Raw genomic sequence first — 9,390 nt, 5'->3', positions numbered from 1 at the left:
CACTAGGTCCCATGCATGGTCCTCTATTAGTTGGTTCCTGTTTTTTTCTGATTGTTTGATTTTGGTAATGTAATAACCTTCCATGAATCTACCAACCACTGGAAAAATGAGGGTCTCGCCGGGCGCAGAGGCTCACACCTGTAATCACAGCACTTTGGGAGGCTGAGGCGGGCAGATCACGAGGTCAACATATGGAGGCCATCCTGGCTAACACGGTGAAACCCCGTCTCTACTAAAATACAAAAATTAGCCGGGCGTGGTGGCCGCGTTCCTGTAGTCTCAGCTACTCAGGAGGCTGAGGCAGGAGAATCGCTTGAACCTGGGAGGCAGAGGTTGCAGTGAGCCGAGATCGTGCCACTGCACGCCAGCCTGGGCGACAGAGCAAGATTCTGTCTCAAAAAAAAAAAAAAAAAAAAAAAAAAAAATGAGGAGCTCAACAATGTCCTCCAGCAATCCACTTGGTGACTGGCTACCCCACCGCCAAGCACCCCACCCAGAGTAACCGGCTTGCTGAGTCTTGGGCTCCATGCCTTCCTTTCTCATTATACAGCTTAATTCCAGCTACTCAACTATTCTATCTAAACTACTCTAGTTTTTCAGGTTTGTAAAAAGATATAGTGCTGTATGTACTCTTTTTCTTTGTTTCTAGTGTTATTTTACAGATTATTTTTTACTTTTTATCTTAAAGTAAGTTCAGGCCAGGCGCAGTGGCTCACGCCTGTAATCCCAGCATTTTGGGAGGCCAAGGCTGGCAGATCACTTGAGGTCAGGAGTTCGAGACCAGCCTGGCCAACATGGTGAAACCCTGTCTCTACTAAAAGTACAAAAATTAGCCAGGCATCACTTCTCGGCCTTTTGGCTAATATCAAGTGTAGTATCTGTTCTTATCAGTTTAATATCTGATATGTCCTCTATCCGAGGACAATATATTAAATGGATTTTTGGAAATAAGAGATGGAATAGGAGCTTGCTCCGTTCACTCCACTCATTGACCTGGTATTGCAGTACTTCCAGAAATGGTGCACAAAAAAAAAAAAAAAAATTAGCCGGGCATGGTGGTGTGTGCCTGTAATCCCAGCTACTTGGGAGGCTAAGACAGGAGAATCACTTGAACCCAGGAGGCAGAGGTTGCAGTGAGCCGAGATATCACCACTGCACTCCAGCCTGGGCAACAGGCAACACAATATACAAGTATAATATATGGTAATATATTATAACATAATATAGTATTATAATATATGCAATATAAATATATTAATTATATGAATATATAATATATATAATTCTAAAAATCATTTGAAAACAAGTTCCATATATCTTACTTTTTTACTCCTTAACATATCCATATGTATTTCCTAAGAACAAGGAAATGCTTATATAACCACAAATGAGGAAATGTAACATGGGTACCATACTTGTTTCTTATATATAGTCCATGTTTAAGTTTCATCAATTGTTACATTAATACTGTTTATAGCAATTTTTTCAAGGACATAATCTGGTCCAGAACCACATATTGTGTTCAGTTGTTGTGTCTCTTCAGTCTTCTTTAATCTCAAACATTTCTCCACCTTTTTGTGACATTAACATTGTGAATTTCAGGAGTTTTAACATGTCTGTGACAAGTATTTTATTAATGTGCCTCAATTTATGTTCTCCTGATGTTCCCTTTTGATGGAAATCAGGTTGTGCATTTTGGGCGGAAATACCACACAAGTGGTGCTATATTCTTCTTAGTAAATCACAATCAGAGGCCCCTTTTTGGTGATACTAGCTTTGATCTCTTGGTTACAGTGCTACCTTGTGTCTCCAGATTGTAGGTTTGCATATGTTCTTGGGGGAGTTACTATTTCACTTAATATTACATTGCTAAGATTTATCCATATTGTTACATGTCATCTGTCTCCCTTAAGCATTCTCTGTCTCTCTCTCACACACACACACACATACACACACATACACACACATACACACACACAAACACACACACATAAATTTTCTCATCTTTTTCCTTCTTTTTCTTTTTTTTCCTTCTTATCATGTTGCTGTAGTTCAGATATTTGACCCCATCGAGTGTCATGCTGAAATTCGATCCTTAGTGTTGGAGGTGGGGCCTGGTGGGAGGTGTCTGGATGATGGGAACGGATCCCTCATGAATGGCTTGGTGCTATCCTCATGGTAGTGAGTTCTCACTGTATTATTCCCCACAAGCACTGATAGTTGAAGACAGCTGGCACAGTTGTGCTGAAGGGTGGGTGTTACCATCTTCACTTCTCCACTGAGTAGTTTGAGAATCAAAATTTTAAAGGACTTAGATGTAGCCATACACTCATTAGGGGACAGGGCCAAAATTGGCCCAGGCCTGACTTCCAAGTTGATTGGTTTTCTCATCATTCCGTGATAAGTACTAAGAGAGTTAAGTGCTTTTTCCTGAAAACTCATATAACATCTTACTTATAGTTCAATTACAGTGGTTATCACACTGAATTAGATTTAGGTATGCTCGCATCCCTCCTCTGAAATTAATTTTGAGCTGCTTGAGCATAAGAATTAAGTCTTGTTCATCTTTGAGTTCCCAGAACCTAGCAGAGTAACTGCAAATACAGACAAGTCTTGTTATTCACAAATTCCATATTTGAGAATTCACTGAAATTTGTCACTTTCAAATCCATATTTAGTGCACTTTTGCAGACACGTGCATACACAGAGCAGCGAAAAGCTGAAACTCTCAGTGTGCAAGTTTCCAGCGGATGTAAAGCTAGGCTTTGTTCTGCCTCGTTTCACCTCTCATACCATAAACAAGTGTTCTTCCTGCAGTCTGTCTATTGCCATATTTTTTACAGTTTGTGATTTTTGTTGGTGATTTCACTATTTTAAATGGCCTTGAGTAGAGTGATGAAGTGTTGTCCAGCATGCCAAAGCACAAGAAGGCTGTGATGTTATTCACAGAGAAAATATATGTGTTAGACAAGTTTTGTTCAGGCACAAGTTACAGCACTGTTGGCCATGAGTTCAATGTCAGTAAATCAAACAGATATTAAATAAGATGTTATTAAACAGAAACACACATAAAACAAGGTTATGTATTGATTGGTTGACAAAAAATGTGACCAGAGACTCAAAGGAAGCTAACCTTGTTATTTCTCCTAGAGCAATTGTTTAGTATTCACTAATTCATGGAACATAACTACTACAAATAAAATGAACTGTAGTGGGTGATCAATAAATGTACAATGAAAGAATGAAAAAAAAAGACACGTTAGAGAAATGACATTAACAAGTGAAAAGCTGCTTCATGAACTCACATGAAGCCAAACAGATAGAAAAATAAAATGATATATTGATATAATAAAGAAGAGCAAAATTACATAGTCTAGGTCAAAATTATATTATCATAAAATAAGGATAATGTACAAAGAAGAAGTAATAAATGTATACTTCCTACTCAATTAGAAGAAAATATTTTGCCAGGACTTCTTTCCAAAAGAATGAATTATTTTTATGCTAATTCAAGTATATCTGGCTGCTCTGGATTTAAGACTCCATAGTAACTTTTCTGTTGATATCTCATTGAGCATATTAAAAACCTACATGTTTTATATTTGTAAAAATACAATAGGACTACATTTTAAGCCATTAGAATCCTCAAGAGCTCACTATCACTCTTTTCATGTTATGTTATCAAATGTTTCCTTACTAAATAACACAGCATGATTATCTCCATTTTATATTTTTTTAATACAGACAGCTATTTTGCCCAGGCTGGTCTGGAAATCCTAGACTAAAGTCACCCTCCTGCCCTAGCCTTCCAAAGTGCTGGTTATAGGCATGAGTGCTGCGCCTGGCCCAATCTCCACTTAAAAAAAAAAAAGTGCTAGAATGTTTATCTTTGAGCTCTTCTTAAAGCAAGGAGAAGAAACGTATTGAATCTTTCAACTGATTTCATAAAGCAGATTCTACACTGTAGCACACTGGGAGGGGGCCTGACCTGCCGTTTCCGCAGCCATGTGATTGTGGTGAAAGCAGACATAACATTATGGCTCAAACAGAGCAAAGATGAGCTTACAAAGTACATGGTTTAAGTAACTCCAGAGCTTTGGGACACAGATCTCTTTCTTCAGGACACGTATCTCATGTAACCATAATCATGATTGGTGGTGGGGAAGTTTAAAAACAGAGTATCCCCAAAACCTTCCAGACTTAGTTATACCACAGCTAAATCAGGTGATTCCAACACATGATTCACATCCCACAAAAAATGAAATGTTTACAAAAACAAGACTCTTAAAGGATAAAGTAGCCTTTTCTCAAAATCCATTCAAAATTTAAGCCGATCTTTCTTTCTGTGTTTTGTTTGACAATTGCTATTACTTATCCTAAAATAAAAGATTCATACATACAATTTTCACACACATACAATTTTCGCATACAAACACATATGCAATTTTCGCATCTAAGTTTCAGGGTTCTGACATATTTTAAATGCTGTTGTCTCAGTATATGTAGGTCACAAATCAAGTGTATTATTATACCCATGTATATGTACTTTTTTATTATGGAAATTTACAATCATACACCAAAATGGTAGAAAGAATAGTAAAACAAACTACCGAGGACAAGTCACTCCACTTTAAAAATTATCAGGGATATTAGATATTACTTTTTTGAACACAAATAAAAGAGTATACAACAACCTGACTTGTCCTGCCAATATCTACAGCAAACAGAACCACCACTACCAGTACTAAATGCTTTACAGAATATGAGCTGTTTGACCTGAAAACACATTAAGTTTTGATCTGAAATGTCCAGGGGATCAGCTGGTTAGAGCAACTTTCCTAAATCCCTCAAATAATAAAATTGACACTAAAAATTCATGTTGATTATAAAAACATGACTTTTAATAAGAGATGTGTTATTTATTATTATAAAGTTATGCATTTCATTTTGTAAAACTTGCAAATGCAATCACATAAATTTGCATATAAAAGGGTATTCATGATATTGTGAAATCATAGTTCATTTTCTTTGGTGTGATAGTGTCATAGTTAAGTGGGAATATTACTTTATTTTTAGGAGATACATAATGAAGTATTTGAGGTAGAAATGTTATAACGTTTGCAACTTGCTTTCAAATGTTTCAGTAAATTTTGGAGGGTGGGTGGGTGTGGGTATGTATGTCGATCAGGGACTGGCGAATTCGTTCTGTAAAGGACTAGATGGTGAATATTTTGGGCTATGAAGATCAAGAAGCAAATTCAGAACTATTCTATAGGTACCTATATAACCAGATAAAATGTTGCTGTTTAAAATGTAAAACTCCTTTTTGATTAAAAGCTGTACAAAAACAAGTGATGGCCCAAATTTGGCCTTGGACCATGATTTGTCAACTCCTAATATGGATAAATGAATGGATGGATGGATAGATGATAGACAATTAATAGATAGATAGATAGATAGATAGATAGATAGATAGATAGATAGATAGATAAGTATGAGATCTTGGGGATATCTGGGCTGTTAAAAACTATATATGGGAAAGCATTAACAATTATTGAATCCAATTGGAGGGTATACGGATGTACATTGTATTAGTCTTTCAAATTTTCTGCATGTTTTTTATGTATTTGCATTTTCTCCCTGTTTTCGTAATAAAAACTGGGGAGGGGGAATGTAAATACATAAAAATATAATGAAAATAAATATTATCCATGATATCTCACACGTAGAGATTAGCACCTTTTGCATCTTAGCAAATTACCTTTTTTTTCAGTTCCTCTGGAATATGTTTTTCTTCCAACTAAGGTGAGATCCTTCTCCATATAAAATTTTATAGCTTTACATTTTATTTTAAAATTCATTCATAAATATTTTCACACAACTATGGAATAAATGGTTAAAAAGTTTTAACTATTTCTCAATTGATGGACATTTAGTTTGTTTCCAATCCTTTATCCTTATAAATAAGTATTTCTTAATGTGATTTTAATCTATTAATGTATTACCTTCTCAAGAAAAGGCTGTTGGTGATCATGAGTGTAGATAATGCTATTTTGTTGTGTCAGTATGTTTTACTTTTGAGAGGAAGAAAGAGAAAACATGATAAAAATTGATGATTAATATTGCTATTAATATTGATAAAAAAAGTTATCACATTTTGTGATAACTTGTTTCTATTTTCTACTTTGAAAAAAATTAAAATTATGAAAAAGTTACAAGAATAGTAGGATGAACACCATACACCTTCTGCCCAGGCTCATCAATGTCAGCAGCTGAACACAGTTGCTTTATCTCCCCCTCCCCCATATATTCATGACTGTTAGTGTTATTCTGAGAATCTTGACAACATTTCTCTTAAACTTCTTGCTAAAACATTTGAACACCACTGAAGGGCTGACTTCCTCAGAGTTTCCCATTTTCACGCTAAATGTCGTCTGAGACCTAACCAATCTTGAGTGGACCAGTTAAATGGCATCAAAAAAAGTTAACAAACCCAGAAGCAATTTTAAAGGATAAAGTTAAATTAACTTGGCCAGGCGTGGTGGCTCACTCCTGCAATCTCAGCACTTTGGGAGGCTGAGGTGGACAGATCATCCTGAGATCAGGCATTCGAGATGAGCCTGGCTAACATGGTGAAACCCCATTTCTACTAAAAATACAAAAAATTAGCCAAGTGTGGTAGTGCACGCCTGTAATCCCAGCTATTCGGGAGGCTGAGGCAGGAGAATCGCTTGAACCCAGGAGGCAGAGGTTGCAGTGAGCTGAGATCACACCATTGCACTCCAGTTTGGGCAACAAGAGCAAAACTCCGTCTCAAAAAAAAAAGTTAAACTGACTTTTCACCAACCTAAAGTTAACATCATGTATTAGGAGTCAGAGTTAATGGCTCTCTAATGCTGTCTAGGCTTACCCTGTAAAGACACACAGGCAGGGAAAGACAGAGAGAGGCAGAGAGAGAGTTCTGCCCCAAACATGTTTTGCCGAAATAAGCATGTGGCATGTTAAAGCATCATTTCACACCTCCATTGTAATTTAACTTTCTATTTATATAGATTTTGCTCTGAGTCCATCCTCATTGCAGCTTTATGGGAAAAATCACCAAATCCCTGTACAAAGAACTGCTGGGTGTTTTTCTTTAACTCTACTGCCATCTAGTGCGGAGAAAAGAGAATTCTGGACTCTGCAAAAAAGAATGAATGTGTATTATTTGCTTGTATTCGAACATGTTTTGTTGCAGAATGAATTTGGAAACTATATCCACCATGATCTTCTTGTTTTATTTTGGATTCAGTAAAATTTCTAAGGAAAAAAACATACTTCAAAAATTAGAGCATATGTTACATTATCTTGAAGGCAAGATGGACAATAAGGCTTGGTTTTCCCAGCGACCCTTTGGCCCGTTTGGCGTCACAAAGGAGTTCCCCCACTTCCTTTACCACGCAGCTATTTACCTGGTTCTTTGGCATGACTTCTTCGTGATGCTTACTGGTCATTGGCTGTTTCCTGTCACTCCTGTGGGAATGTGAGCTTCCAAAAGGCAGAGATTTTGCCTTTGTGGTTTTTTTTTTTCTTTCCTACTTTGTTCACTGATATATCCCAAATTACTAGAGCAAAGCCTGGAACATACATAACAAGCATTTAATAATTATTTATTCAATAAATAAAGGAATAAATGAAGGAATGGTGGGAACCATTCTAGAAATGGATGTAAAGGCATACTAGGGGACTTCAAAAAGGTCATGGGGGCTAGGCACGGTGACTCATGCCTGTAATCCTAGCACTTTGGGAGGCCAAGGCAGGAGGATTACCTAACGTCAGGAGTTCAAGGCCAGCCTGGCCAACATGGTAAGACCTGGTCTCTACTAAAAATATAAAAATTAGCCAGGCATGGTGGTGCACACCTGTAATCCCAGTTACTTGGGAGGCTGAGGTATGAGAATCACTTGAACCTGGGAGGCAGATGTTGCAGTGAGCCAAGATCACGCCACTGCACTCCAGCCTGAATGACAGAGCGAGATTCCATCTCAAAAATAAAAGAATTAAAGGAAAAAAATACCAGCCTGGCCAACATGGTGAAACCCCATCTCTACTAAAAATACAAAAATTAGCCAGGCGTGGTGGTGTGCACCTGTAATCCCAGCTATTTGGGAGGCTGAGGCACAAGAATTGTTTGTGCCCAAGAGGTGGAGATTGTGGTGAGCCAAGATTGTACCACTGCACTCCAGCCTGGGCAACAGAGCCAGACTCTGTCTCAACCACAACAAAAAAAGGTAAAAATAAAAAATATAAACTTTATTTCCCAGCATAAGCTTCATCAAGTTCAAGACACTTTTCTAAATGATGATATGAACCATTTTGTCCATCCCTAAATAACTGAGGGGCCTGGGAATTTAACCATGTTCATGTTGTCTTTTTTTCATTATTAACTGAACAAAAATGGGTGATCTTTAAAGATTTTTTAAGAATAGAAAACAGAAAGAAGTCAGACAGAGTCAAATCAGGACTGGAAGGTAGGCACCTGATGATGTCTTATGAAAACTCTTGCAAGATTGCCCTTGTTTGCTGAGAGGAATGAGCAGGAGCATTGTCATGGTAGAGAAGGACTCTCTGGTGAAGTTTTTCCAGGAGTCTTTCTGCTAAAACTTTGGCTAGCCTTCTCAAAATGCTCTCATAATAATCAGATGTTATTGGGCAGAACATCAACAAGCAAAATGCCTTGAGCATCCCAAAAAACTGTTGCCATGACCTCTGCTCTTGACCTGTCCTCTTTTGCTTTGACTGCACCACTTTCACCTCTTGGTAGCCATTGCTTTGATTGTGCCTTGTCTTCAGGATCATATTGGGAAAGCCATGTTTCATCTCCTGTTATAAGTCTGAAGAAATGCTTCGGGATCTTTATCCTCTGTATTTAAAATTTCCATGGAAAGCTCTGCTCTTGTCCACAGCTGACCCAGGCACAACTGTTTTGGTACCCATTGAGTGGGAAGCTTGTTCAACTTTAATTTCTTAGTCAGAATTGTGTAAACTGAACCAATCGAGATGTCTGGGATGTTGGCTGTTGTTTGTGCTGTTAATTGTCAGTCCTGATAATGTTGTTCTCCTGTCTATGATGATGGCTGTTGTTTGTGTTGTTAATTAGGGTGTGAATAAGAAAAATTTTTCCTTGCAAATTGATGTGGATGGTCTGCTGCTGCAGGCTTCATCTTCAACAATGTTGTCCTTTCCTTTTCTTTTCCTTTTATTTTAAGAGACAAGACCTTGCTCTGTCACCCATGTCTGAGTGCAGTGGCACCATCATAACTCCCTGCAGCCTCGAATTCCTGGATGTGAGCAATCCTCCTGCCTCATCCTCCCAAGGAGATCGGACTGCAGGCATGCACCACTGCACCC

General features: G+C 37.8%; 1 non-coding gene across 1 annotated transcript; it reads left to right on the top strand.

Moving 5' to 3' along the window:
* The first annotated feature begins 839 nt into the window (after positions 1–839).
* Positions 840–1,030, top strand: LOC111554186. Its single transcript, XR_002735173.1, has one exon. It is a non-coding gene; the product is annotated as a U2 spliceosomal RNA (small nuclear RNA).
* Positions 1,031–9,390: the final 8,360 nt, after the last annotated feature.

Source organism: Piliocolobus tephrosceles, chromosome 14 (assembly GCF_002776525.5).
Source record: "Piliocolobus tephrosceles isolate RC106 chromosome 14, ASM277652v3, whole genome shotgun sequence".
Classification (NCBI taxonomy): domain Eukaryota; kingdom Metazoa; phylum Chordata; class Mammalia; order Primates; family Cercopithecidae; genus Piliocolobus; species Piliocolobus tephrosceles.
This window is presented reverse-complemented; position numbering and strand designations above follow the sequence as displayed.